At 41.5% G+C, this 18,218-nt stretch overlaps 1 long non-coding RNA gene across 1 annotated transcript in view; it reads right to left on the bottom strand.

Annotated features, from left to right (window-relative positions):
• LOC122554554 overlaps window positions 1–18,218 on the bottom strand; it is a 58,631-nt gene that overhangs the window by 1,624 nt on the left and 38,789 nt on the right. Inside the window, exon 3 of the long non-coding RNA XR_006313021.1 lies at window positions 2,955–3,138. This is a non-coding gene — a long non-coding RNA (uncharacterized LOC122554554). The remainder of the gene's footprint in view (window positions 1–2,954; window positions 3,139–18,218) is intronic.

Genomic DNA, 18,218 nt, shown 5'->3' with positions numbered 1-18,218 from the left:
AAGGTGCAGTGCAGGTGGGGGTTGATAGTAAGATGCGGGTGGGGGGAAGGTGCAGGGGAGTGGGGTGGAGTTGATGGGAAGGTGTCGGTTGGAAGAGGGTTAATGAGAAGGTGCGGCTAGGAAAGTGAGTTTGTTGTACTGGGCCGGTGATGAAACCCCCTTTGGTGTTTTCAAGGCTGATGTGTTTCTTTTCCTGTTCCCACTGACAATGGTAGCAGATTTAAACTTTCTAAACATCGACTGGGCTGTCATAGTGTTAAGAGTTTGGATGCAGAGGAATTTGTTAAGTATGTACAAGAAAATTTTCTGATTCAGTATGTGGATGTACCTATGAGAGAACATGCAATACTTGACCTACTTTTGCGAAATAAGGCAGGACAGGTGACTGAGGTGTAAGTAAGGGAGCACTTTGGCACCAGCGACCATAATTCCATTAGTTTAAAATTGTGATGGGAAAGGATATTTTCCATCAATTAAAAGTTGAAATTCTAAATTGGAGGAAGGCTAAATTTGATGGGTATAAGGCACGAACTTTCAAAAGCTGACTGGGGGCAGATGTTCACAGGTAAATGGACAGCTGGAAAATGGGAAGCCTTCAGACATGAGGTAATCCGAGTCCAGAGACCATATATTCCTGTTATTGTGAAAGGAAAAGCTGGTTGGTGTAGGGAATGCTGGATAACTAAAGAAATTGAGGGTTTGTTTAAGAAAAAGAAGGAAGCATATGTCAGGTATCGACCAGATAGATCAAATGAATACTGAGAAGAGTATAATGGCAGTTAAGAGAGAAATCAGGAGGGCAAAAAGGTGACATGAGACAGCTTTGGCAAATAGAGTTAAAGAGAATCCAATGGGCTTTTACAAATACATTAAGGACAAAATGATAACTAGGGGGAGAATAGAGTCCCTCGAAGATTAGCAAGGCAGCCTTTGTGTAGAACTGCAGGAGCTGGGGGAGATACTAAATGAGTATTTTGCATCAGTGTTTACTGTGGAGAAAGACATGGAAGATATAGAATGTAGGGAAATAGATGGTGAAATCTTGAAAAATATCCATATTACAGAGGAGATGGTGCTGGATGTCTTGAAACTCATAAAGGTGGATAAATCCCCAGGACCTGATCAGGTGTACCAGAGAACTCTGTGGGATGCTAGGGCTCCTTGCTGAGATATTTGTATCATTGATAATCACAGGTGAGGTGCTGGAAGACTGGAGATTGGACAATGTGGTACTACTATTTAAGAAAGGTGGTAAGGACAAGCCAGGGAACTATAGACCAGTGAGCCTGATGTTGATGGTGGGCAGGTTGTTGGAGGGAATCCTGAGGGACAGGATTTACACATATTTAGAAAGGTAAGGACTGATTAGGGATAGTCAACATGGCTTTGTGTGTGGGAAATCATGTCTCACAAACTTGATTGAGTTTTTTGAAGAATTAACAAAGAGGATTTATGAGGGCAGTGCAGTAGATGTGATCTATATGGACCTCAGTAAGGCATTTGACAAGGTTCCCCATAGGAGACTGGTTAGCAAGGTTAGATCTCATGGAATACAGGGAGAACTAGCCATTTGGATACAGAACTGGCTCGAAGGTAGAGGACAGAGGGTGGTGGTGGAGGGTTGTTTTTCAGACTGGAGGCCTGTGACCAGTGGAGTGCCACAAGGATCGATGCTGAGCCCTCTACTTTTTGTCATTTACATAAATGATTTTGATGTGAACATAGGATGTATAGTTAGTCAATTTGCAGATAACACCAAAATTGGAGGGGTAGTGGACAGCAAAGAAGTTTATCTCAGATTACAGTGGGATCTGTATCAGATGGGCCAATGGTCTGAGGAGTGGCAGATGGAATTTAATTTAGGTAAATGTGACATATTGCATTTTGGGAAAGCAAATCTTAGTGGGATTTATACGCTTAAAGGTAAGGTCCTTGGGAGTGTTGCTGAACAAAGAGACCTTGCAGTGCAGATTCATATCTCCTTGAAAGTAGAGTCACAGGTAGATAGGATAGTGAAAAAGGTGTTTGGTATGCTTTCCTTTATTGGTCAGAGTATAGGAAGCTCATGTTGCGACTGTACAGGATGTTGGATAAGCCACTGTTGGAATATTGCATGCAATTCTGGTCTTCTTCCTATCGGAAGGATGTTGTGAAATCTGAAAGGGTTCAAAAAAGATTTACAATGTTGTGGCTAGGGTTGGAGGATTTGACTTATAGGGAGAGGTTGAACAGGCTGGGGCTGTTTTTCCTGCAGTGTCGGAGGCTGAGGGGTGTCCTTATTGAGGTTTATAAAATCATGAGGGGCATGGATAGGATAAATAGACAAGTCTTTTCTCTAGGGTGGGGGAGTCCAGAACTAGATGGCATAGGTTTAGGGTGAGAGGGGAATGATATAAAAGGACCTAAGGGGTAACGTTTTCATGCAGAGGGTGGTGCATGTATGGAATGAGCTGCCAGAGGAAGTGGTGGAGGCTGGTACAATTTTCACCATTTATGAGGCATCTGGATGGATTTATGAATAGGAAGGAGTTGGAGGGATATGGGCCAAGTGCTGGCAAGCGGGACTGGATTAGGTTGGGATATCTGGCCGGCATGGACAAGTTGGACTGAAGGGTCTGTTTCCGTGCTGTACATCTCTTTGAGTCTATATCAGAAAGGCAGCAGGCAGAAACCAGGAGGCTCAGACCCTGGCCGAAAGCCAGCAGAGGCTGCCCAACCCAGGGGAAAGATTGAGGATCGCTGAGGTCAAAACACAAGATGCTCCTGCCCGAGGCTGGGGGGGGGGGGGGTGAACTATCTCTCATTTTCCTCACTCCCTCCCTTCTCCCGTTCTGGGGAGCAGAGGTGCAGAATGGGAGTGAGGTGTGTCTTTCTTCACATAATGAAATAACTCATCCCTTCCAAAGCCATTCTCAAATTTGAATGGTTACAGATGTGGTACTATGCACTCTTACACTCATGCTGGAGCCTGGAGTTATGGAGAGTGATGCTGAAGGTTCCAACTTTCTTCCCCTCGTATTACAGACCTGCAGTCTCTCCTGCTCTTCCAATTGCTGTTGCCATGTTTTGGAACGTTTTGCGGGTGGGTAATCAATCTGTTTGGAACTGTTTGAAGCCATCAACTCCTGGAGTTTGGGACTGAAATCAGAGGGTTATGCCACAAAAACTATCAAATGCAAACCCTTACAAATTATTACAATTAAACAAATTATATCACACTCTTGGCAACTATTTTATCAGCGTGTGGCATGAAATTCCAATTTGACGAAGCAAATGTAACAGTTACTCTTTCATCTCAGTTGCACTGAGATCTTTATTACTTATTGCTGCAAAGAAATAGTCCATGTTATTATAACAACTAGATGAGCAGATTTCACTGATATGCGATAATGGCATGTATTACATCCAGCAGGTACATCAATTTTATAGAACATCGTTTACAACCACTATGTCTCAAATTGCTTTACAGCCAATGAAGGGATTTTGAATTGTAATCCCTATTGTAACATGAGGGAAACCCATAGAAAAGATAACACTGTCAGATGCACTGACATAGAGCTCAATGGCAACAGAACTTTGTAAATGTTAAAAATGTTCCCTCTGTTTAGAAAGTGGATAACCTGTACCATTGCAGTTCTTGGACACATTGAAATATGGGTTCAGGGTGTAATCTGAGCATCATGGAGTGACCTGCTAAAGGTCATTGCACAGTTTCTAATTTCAAAGAAATCACAGACTACATCATATACTACAGTGAAAGCCACTTCATGTAGTAAAATTATTTCAGCTAATGTCTCACTAAATGAGAATACATGTTTTTCTTTCAATGCAATTATGACTTCATGCCAGTTTGTATAAAATAATATGGGATACATGAAATATGTTTATGATTGCTATGTTAGAATAATATCAGAAATTCCTGTAAAGAATTCAATGGCAACTAATCAAGCAAATGGCATTTTTTTAACAAAAAAAAGTTGCATTCCAAATTTCCACATTATTATTATTTTGGGTGGTTGTCTTTCTAATTCATAGGTCTTTTGAGAATGCTAAGTTTTGCCATGTCTGAGCAGCACTTTTGCATTTGAGGTTTGTGGATGGAAGACCCACTCCAGCACGTAAGCACAAAATCTCACCTGCTTCTGCAATGCAGTATTGAGACCATTGCTGCTTTGTTAGGGCTTGTCATCATTTAGATCCCATTTTTGTCCATGCATTAGGAGGAGCAGAGTAAAGATTTCATGTCATTATTAAAACAAGATTAGTATCTTTTCCTTTACTTCTCCTGGAGCCAATGTCCCCAAAACACATTGGTGAGTTATCATGATGCTGTTTCTGGGATCTACTGGTTTGCTAAATGGTTGCTGTATTCACTTTCAAACCAGGGACCACATCTCAAAGCATGAAGATTTAACACCACACATTAGTTAATTATTTTTCAAACCTTCACATTCAATAAAGAAGCAACTGTGCTCAGTGTACTCTGTTTTGATACTACAGCATTTTGTTTTATTTGCATGATTTTTTTCTGTATGTTGCCCAAGGTATCCCTGGTAATCTTAATCTGGAATAAATATTCTTACAATGCTGCAGTATTTGAGACACATATTTTCCAGGAACAAATAAATGAGCACACTTAATGTTAGCAGCATATTACAATATAACAAAGAATTGTACGACGTACTTTGGGCAGCGTACAGAAAAATCAAGCCAATAAAATAAATTGCTGTAGAATCAAAACAGACTATACCAAGGCACACTGCACACAGTTGCTTCTTTGTTGGATGTGAAGGTTTGAAAAATAATTAACTAATGTGTGGTGTTAAATCTTCATACTTGAGACTGTACTACATATTAGATCAAAAGTAAAGAGTATTTGAATTTCATTTAAAAACTGCTTTCTTCTATCCTTTAAAATGAAGCAGTTTAAAATTCAAAATTTAATATCTGCTCTTAATGCATCACCTCCCCCCTGTTGGCATAACTTCTGACAAGTGCTTACTCTTTTCAACTCTTCAGCCAATTTCTTGTCACTGCCAAGTTTTACTCTGAATCTCCACAGCCCGAATTTAATGAATTACATTTCATGAATAACTTGTCAATTACTTTTTGGAGGTCTATGAGTACTTCATGGAGACTTTCAGAGTTCTGTTGGATGTGCCTTTATGAAAAAGATCAAGGTGGTTGGCTGGGCAGCATTTGCTCCTTCAAAGCATGAACTATCTTCTGAAATGGGCCAGGATACAAATTCAGTTGTGCTAAAAGTAATGGGTAATATCTGCACGCCTTGTCATGAAAGTCAAAAATTAAAATAAACCAGTGTTTAAAAATAATGTCTGCTATTTCCTAAATTATTGTCACACATGCAATCCACCAGTTAACTCTTTGGAATTATTTTCAGTATCTTGCACACCATAAAAGACTAACAGTCTGTAGCGTCTGCTTTGTCAGCATTGTGAAAAATGGGCACCATAACCATGTTAACCGGTTTCTTATCCAGTGACATCTTCCTAATATTCATCTATTCACTTTTAGTAAGTGACAATGCCTCACAAGTCTCTCTATGGCACATTTAGATATTCGTATCGAAAGTATTGCAGCCAGTTTATAAAGAAGTCAAAATTAGTAAACAGGATAATCTTCATTGGATCAAAAGGTAGCTTTAGGGCTAAGGTAAGAAGAAAAAACCAAGTAAGACTTTTCTGTCTATTGCACAAATTATCATTTATAATCTTAATCAGTTTACTTAACTTATCCAAAAATAACACAACCCATCATAAAATTTATACATGAAAATTGTCACCAGTGTATTTTAGGGGATTAAGTCAAAATATCACTTAGATGAGACAGCTACATACATTGTAGTAATTGGATATTTGTCCACATAATAACTTGTATCGATACAGTATTTTTAACATGATATAAAATGTCCCAAGGCACTCCCCAGCAACACCACCAAATACAATTTGACAATGAACCACATACCAAGACATTCGCACAGATTACCAAAAGTCTGGTCAAAGAAGCAAGTTTAAAGGAGCATCCAAAACAAGGTGCGTATGATTGAGCAGTGGAGAGGCTTCGGAAGTTTATTTCTCAGCTTCAGACCTAAGAGGCTGAAAGCATGTTCGTGTGCTGAAAATCAAGATAATTCAAAAGGCCAGAATTGGAGGAATGCGCAGATCTTGACAGTGCTCGAGGGCTGGAAAAGTTAGAGAGGGAGACCATAATTTGAAAACACTGAAAATCATTTAAAATTCGAGGCCAGGAAGCAATAGTTGGATGAATGGGAGATGGCGTAATTTACAATGTAGGTAGCCAAGTTAGGATAAGCTCAGATTTATGTATTGTTTAAGATTTGAGGCTAACCAAAGGAATATTTAAATATTCAAGTGTGGAGCTAAGAAAGGAATGAATAGGAGTTTCAGCACCAGATGAGCTAAGACATGGGCAGTGTTATGAAGTTGTAGAGGTCTTGTACCTTTAAGAGAGTTGAAAGGCTGGCAAGGACTTAGCAAACACAGAGTACTGGAAAATTTAAAATGTAACATTTGGTCAAACACCTAGAAGAAGCCGGGTTGCTTTGAGAAAAAAAAATACAAATTCAGCCAAACATTTTAAATTATGCCCCAAGATACCAAATTCCAATCAAGTTTGAATTTAGTATTTTGATAATATTACAACTGATGAAACGATCCAATGTTTTGGGGTATAAATGTCAGACATTTTTAACAGTTAGCAAAAAAAAGTGGACAACAGCCAAGCCACCAACAGGTACAGACTGCCAGCAGAACAGCTCTCTGAAAGGTACCAATCTATAAGTCTGTGCAGCAGAACATCGAGGCCAACCTGGAGAGAGAATCTACAGAGGAAACTTGGCAAAACTGACTGGCTTTGAAACATGATTTTTTATTTTGTAAATTGTAATTGGGAATTTTTATTGGACTGGTATTATTGAGTGGAGGTAAAAGATAGGTTTAAGAGAAAGGATTTGTAAACAGTTGTTAATTAATATTTTTTGTTAGACTTAAAGAATAAAGTTAATTTTTACTTTAAGTAATGACTTTTAGGATGGTCCTTTGCCTCTCAATTTTTAAATGATTGTAGCACGGGGTGAATCTTTTTTGGGTTGCTGGTTTAAATTAGCAGAGGGGTTTACCCTGTTTTGTAACAGTTTGAGGGCTCATCACCAGGATTTGAAAAGTTTGGGTCTCAGATTCGCGGTCTGAACTGGTTTAGGTAGATCCAGTCTAGGATTTGGACAGATTTGAATAGATATGGGGTACGTAACAAGCCTGTAGATTTAACACTTGCAAGTTAGTCTCCTAGATCTTGAAATAAAACGTAGGTGAAACGATCTGTTTAACTTCAGTGACTTGTGGTCAATTAAATTAGAAGTGAGAGAAATGGTGGTTAAAATTGCTAAAGAGGTTCTGGGATTTGAAGATGATTCTCAATTTGCCAAGAAAGCTTAGAAGGAAAGAAAAAGGCCATACTTTTAGAATTAGCAAAGAAGTTAGCTTTGGGTTTAACCAAGGACAGAACAAAAGCTGAAGTTGTAAGGGAGTTACTCAAACAGTTAGGTGTGTCAGAGAAACAGTCAAGTGCAGTAGAGGTAGAAAAACTTAAATTACAATTGAGGAAAATGGAGTTAGAAGATAAACAAAGGGAGAGAGAAAGAGAGAGAAGAAAGAGAAAGAGAGAGAAAGAGAAAGAGAAGGGGAAAGGAGAGAGAGAAGGTTCTTAGCTGAGCAAAGAGAGAGACAAAAGAGAGAGAGAGAAGAAAGGGAGAGACACAAAGAGAATTTGAATTTGAGAAATTGCAACTTAGTCAGCCAATTCAAGTTAACAGGATGGAGATTAAAAGAGAAAGTAGTGATAATTACAAATATTTCAAAACTCTGACACATTTTGATGAGAAAGATGATGAAGCCTTTTTTATTTCATTTTAAAAATTGTCTAGGCAGATGGAGTGGTCTGGGAATTTATGGGTCCAGATAGTTCAGGCTAAACTGGTAGGCAGAGCTAGTGAGGTATTTGCCGCACTGTCAGATGAGGGGTCAAAAGATTATAAAGAGGTCAAACAAGGTATTTTAAGTGTTTATGAATTGGTGCCAGAAGCATAAAGGAGGAATCAGGTCAGACTTATGTTGAGTTCGAAAGAATTAAACATAGTCATTTTGATACTTGGGTGTGTGTTTTAAAAATAGATAGGACCTACGAGGCTCTAAGAGAGACTATTCTGCTGTGGGAGTTTAAAACTCACTTCCAGAGATGGTAAGAATTCACATGGAAGAACAGAAAGTTCAGGAAGTGAGAAGGGCAGCAGAATTAGTTGATGAATACATGTTGGTGCAAAAGACAAACTTCCAGCCAATAGTTTGTCCTGTGAGGGATAGAATTTGGAAGAAGGGGAGGTCTTACACTGGTAAGAGTTTACCCCAGGTTAAAAAAGAAGCCCAAGAGGGTAGAAAGGTTGTGAAAGGCCTCAGGTGTTTCTATTGTGGTAAAGTGGGACAGTTAAAGTCACAGTGTTGGTTGTGAAAGAAAGGCACTGTGGGAAAAGACATGGTAAAAGAAGCTAAGCCAGTATTATTAATGAAACTAGTAAAGAAAACCCCAAGAAAAACCAAAAAGAGTGCACAGCCTAGGCAGGGGCTGGGTATGGAGTTAGTACCTGATTTCTAAAGAATTCACCTCTGTGGATAAAGGTAACTCAGAAAGAACAGGTGGAGAATGACAAGAAGTTATAATTTTGAGAGATACAGGATCTAACCAGTCATTGAAAGTAAGAGATAAGCAAACTTGCACTCTTTCTGATCTGTTACCCAAGAGTGTAGTAATTTGTGGGATAGATGGACAGAAATTTAGCATTACCCTATGTAAGAACAGATTGGAGTGCCAACTCTAGACTGGGGACATTACAATGGGAGTGATTGACAGAGTGTTAGTTCCAGGAATTCAGTTTGTTCTTGAGAACGATTTAGCAGGGTCCAAGGTGGGAGTGACACACCTTGTTGTGGAGAAGCTCAAGGAAGACTAAGAAACTGAAGAGTTAACACAGAAATATCCTGGTATTTTCCCAGACTGTGTAGTAACCAGATCCCACTATTGTAAGTCATAGCATGAAGCAAAAACTAAAGAGAGAGATGAAGGAGGTTCAGTGAGTGGCCACCCTGTTTGATGTAATGATGCAGGAATAATCTGAACATGCAGAGGGTCAAAGAGAAGTGTTTTGTCCTGAAAGGTTAAGGGACTTGCAACAGCAAGACAACATGATAACAGATATGTAATGGATGCGTACTCCGAAAAGGAGGCAAAGGATATTCCTGAGGGTTATTATCTGAAAGATAGAATCCTAAGATAGAAGTGGAGACCACGGCAGGTTAGTGCAGAGGAGAAATGGGCCGAAGTGCACCAGATTGTGTTGCCGGTAGCATATAGACAGGAGGTGTTATGGGTAGCACATGAACTACCTGTAGGAGGTCACCTAGGGGTACGAAAGACTCAGGCTAAGGTACAAAAACATTTATATTGGTCTGGAATGCACAAGGATGTGGTTAACTTTTGCCATATGTGTCATACATGCCAAATGGTAGGTAAGCCACAGGCGGTAATAAAACCACCTTTGTTGCCAATTCGTACAAACCCCTTTCACGTGGGTTATAATTGATTGTGTAGGCCCCATCCCAGAACTAAAAGTAGAAACCAGTACTTGTTAACCATAATGGATGTGTCTACCAGATTTCCAGAGGCAACTCCATTATGGTGTATCAAGGCACAAAGGATGGGAGAGGAGTGTAGCTTTCTTTGCACGGTATGGGCTACCCAGAGAGATTCAGTTGGACCAAGGGTCAAAATTTTAAGGATTTTATGGATAGCTTAGATATACAGCACTCTAAATCCAGCGCATTTCATCCTGAGTCCAAGGGAACTTTTTGAAAGGTGGCATCAGACCTTGAGGACCGTGTTGTGAGTATCCTATCAGGATTGCCTGAGTGATTGGGATAATGTATCCCATTCGCATTGTTTGCCATTAGAGATACCCCAAATGAATCGACTCATTTCATTCCCTTCGAGTTAATATTTGGGCATGAAGTGAGAGGACCTTTGAAATTAATTAAAGAAAAATTGACAGGGCCAAAGTGGAAGATTTCACACTCAGATTATGTATCAGAGGTGAGGGAGAGATTAAATCGAGTAGGTGAGTTAGGTAAGCAGCACCAAAAGAGGGCACAGTGTAGAATGAAGCAGGTAGTAGATAAAAACTCTGTGACTCAGACATTTTTCCAAGGGGATGACGTGTTAGTACTGTTACCAGTGATAGGAGATCCCTTCAAATCCAGGTTTAGTGGTCCCCATCATGTTGAGAAAAAAAATGAGTGATGTGAACTATCTAGTAAAGATGCCAGATAGAAAAATACGGTATCGGGTATGTCAGGTGAACATGTTGAAACCGCATTATACTCAGAGAGAAAGAACTGGGGAAACAGGTGATAGTTACTGCCCCACAGAGTGAGAAATCAAATCCAGATGGGGTGGATTTTGATGTGCCTTAAAATAGATTAAAAATGAAGAAGTCCTTGAGGACTCGGATAGGTTAGTAAACTATCTGTCTCAGGAGCATAGAGCACAGTTGAAAGGTTTGTTGCTGCAGAATAAAGACATATGGAAGAATCCTATGGGGAGGATTAATGCTATTGTACATGAAGTAGATATAGGGAATACTGTTCCGATAAAACAACACCCCTGTTGGCTTAATCTTTTCAAGGCCAGACAGGTCCAGACGAGGATATCATTGAACCGAGCCAGAGCGAGTAGAGTTCGCCGATCGTGTTAGTTCCCAAACTGACGGGACTCAATAGTTTTGCATGGATTATTGGAAGGTCAATGCCGTTACAAAATCAGACTCATATCCAATTCCAAGATTGAAGGGCTATATCAAGAAAGTCGGACAAGCCAGTTATATCACCAAGTTGGACTTACTGCATGGTTACTGTCAGGTACCTTTAACAGAGATGGCGAAAGAAATTTCTGCTTTTGTAACTCCAAATGGGCTATATCAATTTAATGCACCCGCCACATTCCAAAGACTCATGTAAATAGTTGTGGTGCACTAAACAAACTGTCCACTATTTGGACGATGCAGTGATCTTTACTAAATCCTGGAAAGATCACATGGTACAGTTGGCAGAGCTCTTTGAATGACTACAAGAAGCAAAAGTGTTAATAAACTTAACCAAAACTGAATTCGTAAAAGCAGAGATGACGTTCTTGGGACATAACATCGGTCATTGAAGGTTGACCCCACGGAACGCAAAGACAAAGGCCATCGAGGAATTTCCATCACCAACCTCGAAGAAAGATGTGCTTCGATTCTTAGGATTCAGCAGGTTCTATTGGAAGTTTGTTCCAAATGTCAACAGTATAGTGGCACCGTTAACTGATTTGCTGAAGAAGAACACAGGTTTCAGTGGACAGAACAATGCCAGGAGGCATTTGACCATTTGAAAGCAATATTAACCACCAAACCAGTTTTAGCTTCACCAAACTTATGTTAAAGATTTTAAATTTAAAAATCGTACATTTTGCGGGTTGTACGAATGTAATTGCAGATGCATTAGTGTGGATTTACCTGACAAAGTTTAGATGAGATTTGTATTTATTCGAAGTTTTATATATATATATATTTCATCTATATATAAAGTTTATTAAACACTGAATAAGTACAAATGTCATCTAAACTTTATATATATGGGAAGAAGTTGAGGTGAACTTAGATTAAAGTTATCTGTATGTATGGTAATGTGTTTAAAGAATTGGAAAAGAAAAGAAACCATCTTTTCATTATGATGGTTCATCTTTTCTTAAAGGGGAATGTGTTATGAAGGTATAGAGATACTTTACTTTTACAAGAGTTGAAAGGCTGGCAAGGACTTAGCAAGCACACAGAGTATTGGAAAATATAAATTGTAACATTTGATCTAACAGCTAGCAGTAGCTGGGTTGCTATGGGACAAAAACAAATTCAAATTCAACCAATCAGTTTAAATTATGCCCCAAGGTACCAAACTCCAATCAAGTTTGAATTTAGTATTTTGATATTAACTATTTTGAATAGTTATATTCTTTGTTGGACTTAAAGAATAAAGTTGTTAGTTTTTATTTTAAATAGTGACTTTTGGGATAGTTCTTTGCCTCTTGATTTTTAATAGATTTTCTGTGTTGCTGGTTTAAATTAGGAGAGGGTTTACAGGCAGTACAGGGCATTATAATGGAAATCTTCGTGATGATGAGGATATCCTACACCAAGGCTGTGAATAATCTGTTTTGACCTCAGTCAGTTGCTTGGAAGAGATATGAACTTGATGGCGAGGGAATGGATTTTGAGGCAGGGACCAAAGAAGGTTGCTTTGGTCTTCCCAGTATTTTATTGGAGGAAATTTCTGTTTGTCCAATTCTCTTATGCTGGACAAACTAATTGACAAACCCAACTAAGTGGAAGGGTTGAGGGAGATGTGATAAGGTAGAGCTGGACATTATCAACATTCAGGGAGAAATTGAATTTGTGTCTTTGGATGATTTTGCTGAGGGGTAGTACACAGATAAGAAGTAGTTTGGGATGAAGGCTAAAGACTCTATAAGTATCCATGAGTTTGAAGAAAAAGGCACTACAGGTAATTCTCTTTACTCATTGCTGAGTGCTGATCCCATTAATTGCAAACCATGTCTTTGTTCTCTCCCATAATGTTTTGTCGTTTCTCTAATATTATAATAAAGATAAATTATGGTTGATTCCTAAAAAAAAGAGTATGTTGACTGTCAATTTGGATGTTGAAGACATCACTGCCTTCAACAACCATACAGAGGCTCCACAAAATTAACTTCCAAATGTAACAATAGTACTGAAGCAGTAGCGTTGCCAGGATACTCTAAAACATAAATTGAAATAAACATAGCATATATACAGGATTAGCATTCACAGAAGATCTTCTTTTGGTCTAATTCTTAATATGACAACATCTCTAGTGTATATATATATAAAATGTTGACAGAGTTTATAACTGCATTTTGCAACAGCACAAAGAATAGAAAGTGATGATGGCTAAAAGATCTGACACTTATAAATCTCTTTGATGTAGAAGTACTTTCTTTGAAGATTGTCTTCAACAAAAAGGAACTGAGCAGAAAAATGCATCTCAGTAAAAGATAGGATGATCGCCTGGATATTGAGTTTTCTCATTGTTCATTGAGGTTATTTTCACCACACAACAATTGAAAATTACAGTTTTTAACTGTCAAAACAAAAATGCAGAGATAATCTGAGAACAATGGGCTATGCTTTGGACACCAAGCACAGATATGAAACAATGAAGGTATTTTGGCCACATTGAGTAAATGGACATGGTTAAAATCTTGGTTGCTTGGTGGCACTCTGGTCATGTCACTGAGTTAACAATCCTGATCTTAATATTCTGGGACATGGATTTGAATCCCACCTTGGCAAATTATGAAATTCAAATTTAGTAAATATCTGCAATTAAAAGCTAATTTAATGGGGACTATGCCAACATCAATCTGGTTCACCAATATTCTTTAGGGATAGAAATCTGCCATCCTTATATGGTCTATCCTGCATGTGACTCCAAACTAGATGTTTATATTTCTAACTAATTAAACTTTAATGTATAAATGTCGCTTTTTGCTTCTGTAGGTGTGAGGAGTATGGACAGTTAAGTCCTTAAGAAGACTTGTGCAGACTCGGCAAGATGGCGGCGATTCTGTGGAATTGCTGTGGACAGCTCTGCCTAACAGCCAAGGCATACTGGTGTTTTTTGCCATCCCTGGCCAACTTATGTGGTGGAATTATTAGTTTAAAACCTTACAGAACACATATTTGTTAATATTTGGGAGTGGGAAGGATGCCAAAGGGAAACAGCAGCAGGGAGGACACTCCCCTGCAGCACCTACCACACCACAGACTGCAGCAACCTCCCCTGAACCCCCCAGGGATCTGACAGACTCACAGGAATTGGCTGCGGCGATGGAAAGACTTACCTTGAAAGTTGGGCCTGCAATTGAGGAGATCCGTGAGGAGATTCGTGCCCAGGTCCAACCTATTGCATCCATGCTGCAGAAGCATGAGCAGGAAAAGGTGGAGGGTCGAACTAAAGTTTCGGAAGCTGCGATGGAGTCCTCATCCAGTCGGATCTAGGAGCTGGAGCGAGAAGTGCAGGCCTTGCGAGACCATATCGATGACCTCACATGGAGTCCAGCAGGCTGCAGATTGAAAGGGCTTATTGGGTTATAGTGCACAGGTCAGGCCCAGTGCAGCACCTCTGCCCGGTCCTAGTGCACTTCCACTCATATAAGTACAAGCAAAAAGTCATAGAAGCTTCCAGATCCCTGGGAAAAGATTCACAGGCACTGCTGTACAAGGGGTCAAAAATCATGTGTTTTCCAGGATTTCTCTGCAGGTGTAATTCGAAAGAGGAAGTCCTTTGATGAAGTTAAAAAAAGGCTGAGGAATCTAGGCATCCCGTACTCCATGAGGTACCCCGCAGTGCTCCATTTCAGCCACGAGGACTCTGTTTATACATTTGACTCAGCGGATAAAGCTAAAAACTTTGTAGACACTTTAAAATAGACGGATTGGCCTGAAGAATACGGTTAATGTTTGTTCTCTTTTCTGTCTTTCCCCATGTTCTCCCTTCCTATTTTTTATTCCTTTCTTTCTCCCTAATAATTTCCTTTTTGGAAAGTGGGAAAAGACCTAGGAATAAGTTGTTCCTTTTTTTTTAATAACGGATTTTCTGGTGGGAATTTTTGTGGACATTCTTTGTTGTCCCTCCCTTTTGTTTGTTTGTTCTGTTCCTCCTTTAGTCACAGGTAGGGGTGACATGAAGCCAGGGATGGGTGGAGTGCTCTTCCTGACTTGGTATTTTTTCTGTTGATTTATGGATCTTTTTTTTTCTGGCCTAAGGCTGGGGCACAGTCCGGGTTTGAAGGAGCTGTGAAGGAGGGAATGGGTAGGGTGAGTGCCCCCTATGGGCAGGGGGAAGAGTCTTCCATTCAAGGTTTTATAGTTGGTTTTCTTTGTAGTTTTTTGCTAGTAATAGTTGTTTATATTTACGATAGTGTAGTTTTTGTATATATAGTTCTTTGACTTTATGAGTCTTTATTTACTTATGTTCGGCACTTTGTAAGCAGGGTTCTCCCTCTGAGGGGTTCAAGGGTCTCTGAAAGGGGATATAGCTAAGTGTCTTATTAAATGGTGCACCTGGAACATTAAGGAAGTAATTCACCTGTTAAAAGGAATAAAGTGCTTTCCAGCCTTAAGAGGGAAAGGGTTGATATCGCTTTGTTGCAGGAAACCCATCTTGATGATGGGGAACACCTGAAATTACAACAGGGGGGTTATGACCATGTATTCCTTTCATCCTTTACTACTAAAAAGTAGGGGAGTGGCGGTACTTATCCAGAAAAATCTTCCGTTCACGTTATTAAATTGAGTGCTTTTGGAACACTGCACATTATTATAGGGGGGATTTTAATTGTCTTTTGGATCCGACAGTGGACAGGATGCCTTGTGGGCCCCCAACTATTTCTTCACAGGCCAAGCAGGTGGTTGACTTGTACGAGGAGTTGGGGCTGGTGGATATTTGGAGATGTCTTCACCCTACTGGCAGGGATTTCACCTTTTTTTCAAACCCACATAAATGTCACACAAGGATTGACCACTTTCTGGCTCCCTCGGCCCTTCTGGATTCGATTGTGGGTTGTAAAATTGGCAATACAGCTATCTCTGATCACGCGGCAGTATATTTGAAGGTTAAGGCCAAGAGTGAAGGGTTAGGTTTGTGGCACTGGCATTTGGACCCTTTTTTCCTTAAGGATTCCAAATTTGTGGAATACTTTTTGAAGGAGTTTCTTGACTATCAACTCAGGCACGGCTAGTCGTCCATCTACGCTATGGGAGACTGCTAAGGCCTTTGCTAAGGGATTAGTTATTTCCTATTCGGCTAGCCGGAAACATCAGAAGGGGGAACAGCAGTGTCTACTTGAGACGCGGTTTAAAGCCACGGAGGCAGTACATTTTGCGCGGCCTTCAGTGACGAAGCTAAAGCTGACCTTGAAGAAGTTTTCCTCCTCTCTCTACAAGAATCTCAGGGAGTCCCTCTCCCACCTGCAACTCCCAGGTCATTTCCTCTGCCCTGAAGCTCTTCAACCATGTCCTGAAACAAATTCGCTACCACAGTCACATTTGCTTCCTCAGTGCCTTCCTCCATAACCAACTCATCCCACACGGACTCCGGACCACCGTTAAACCAGCAGAGTTCGGATCCAAACAGGACAGACTACAGATTCAAAAACAACAGCAACGGTTCTCCTTCAAGATCCTCCACGCTTGCAGCAATGTGCCGGGACCTAACCTCTCTACAGTCAGCCCTGCCTCAGCTGAGGGCCACACTCTCTCATAATTGCAAAGGACCCACTCTGTACTACATCCTCAGGAGAATTCATACTGTCAACAAACAGTATCTCAACTCCATCTCAAACATCAAAAACTGTAAGTACAACAAACTTTTATCTACCCACCTCCATAATCAGCACTCTGCAAACATTCCAGAAGATTCCACTGGCCTCTGGAACTTCTCGGACGCCATTAGCCATGTGGCTGGTGCAGCTGCCACCCCACGCTGATTGATGATGTCACTTCCGCCCCATAATGGCCACTCCCACAGCCACGTCCACCCCTCACAATTCCTCATGCATCACACGTGACATCACTTCCACCCCTCACATCATCGCTGATGTCACACGCTCAGTGACTTCCGCCACCCCTACTGCCATGTCTGCCACCACTTCCGCCCCCACCAACGCCACGCACCTGCATTCTACTGACATGCCCCCCACAGATCCCACTGTCACCATTCCCGGCTCCCAGAACCCTGAGGGGAACACCACCCCTGCTCACGACTCCATCCCCATTCCCCCCACCATCACACCCACTCCAGTTACCGGTTCTGCCCCCACTCCCAGCTCCACACCCACACCAGATCCCAGCTCCCAGCCCTGCCGAGTTTTCACCATCCCTCCAGACCTCCCCCTCACTGAGGACGAACGATCAGTCCTCAGCAAAGGACTCACCTTCATCCCCCTCCGTCCACGCATCAAGGAACTTAATACATGCCGTGACGTTGAACACTTCTTCCGCCGCCTCCGCCTCTGAGCCTACTTTCACAATCAGGACTCCCGCCCACCTTCCGAAGACCCCTTCGCCCACCTCCAACACACTGCATCCACCTGGACACCCCGCGCTGGCCTATTACCTGCCCTCGACCTCTTCATTTCCAACTGCCGCCGGGACATTAACCGCCTCAACCTGTCCACCCCCCTGCCCCACTCCAACCTCTCACACTCACAACGCGCAGCCCTCCAATCCCTCTGCTCCAATCCCGACCTCACCATCAAGCCAGCGGATAAAGGGGGCACAGTGGTAGTCTGGCGCACTGACCTCTACATCGCTGAAGCCAAACACCAACTCGAGGACACCTCTTCCTTCCGCCCCCTCGACCATGACCCTACCCCCCCATCACCAAACCATCATCTCCCAGACCATACAGAACCTCATCACTTCAAGAGATCTCCCATCCACAGCTTCCAACCTCATAGTCCGGGAGCCCCACACTGTCCGGTTCTACCTCTTTCCCAAGATCCACAAGCCTGGCCACCCTGGCCAACGCATTGTCTCAGCATGCTCCTGTCCCACTGAACTCATCTCTACCTATCCCCCCTAGTCCAGGAATGCCCCACATATATTCAAGACACCACCCACGCCCTCCACCTCCTCCAAGACTTCCGTTTCCCCGGACCCCAACGCTTCATCTTCACCATGGATATCCAATCCCTCTACACCTCCATCCGCCATGACCAGGGCCTCCAAGTCCTCTGTTTTTTCCTCTCTCGACGTCCCCAACAGTACCCTTCCACCGACACTCTCATTCATTTGGCCGAACTGGTCCTCACCCTTAACAATTTCTCCTTTGAATCCTCCCACTTCCTCCAGACCAAAGGGGTAGCCATGGGCACACGTATGGGCCCCAGCTATGCCTGTCTCTTTGTTGGATACGTAGAGCAGTTGATCTTCCGTAATTACACCGGCACCACTCCCACCTCTTCCTCCGCTACATTGATGACTGCATTGACGCCACCTC

The sequence above is a fragment of the Chiloscyllium plagiosum genome, chromosome 11 (assembly GCF_004010195.1).
Source record: "Chiloscyllium plagiosum isolate BGI_BamShark_2017 chromosome 11, ASM401019v2, whole genome shotgun sequence".
NCBI classification, from domain to species: Eukaryota; Metazoa; Chordata; class Chondrichthyes; order Orectolobiformes; family Hemiscylliidae; genus Chiloscyllium; species Chiloscyllium plagiosum.
Note: the sequence above shows the minus strand (reverse complement) of the source record. Positions and strands in the feature narration are given on the sequence as shown.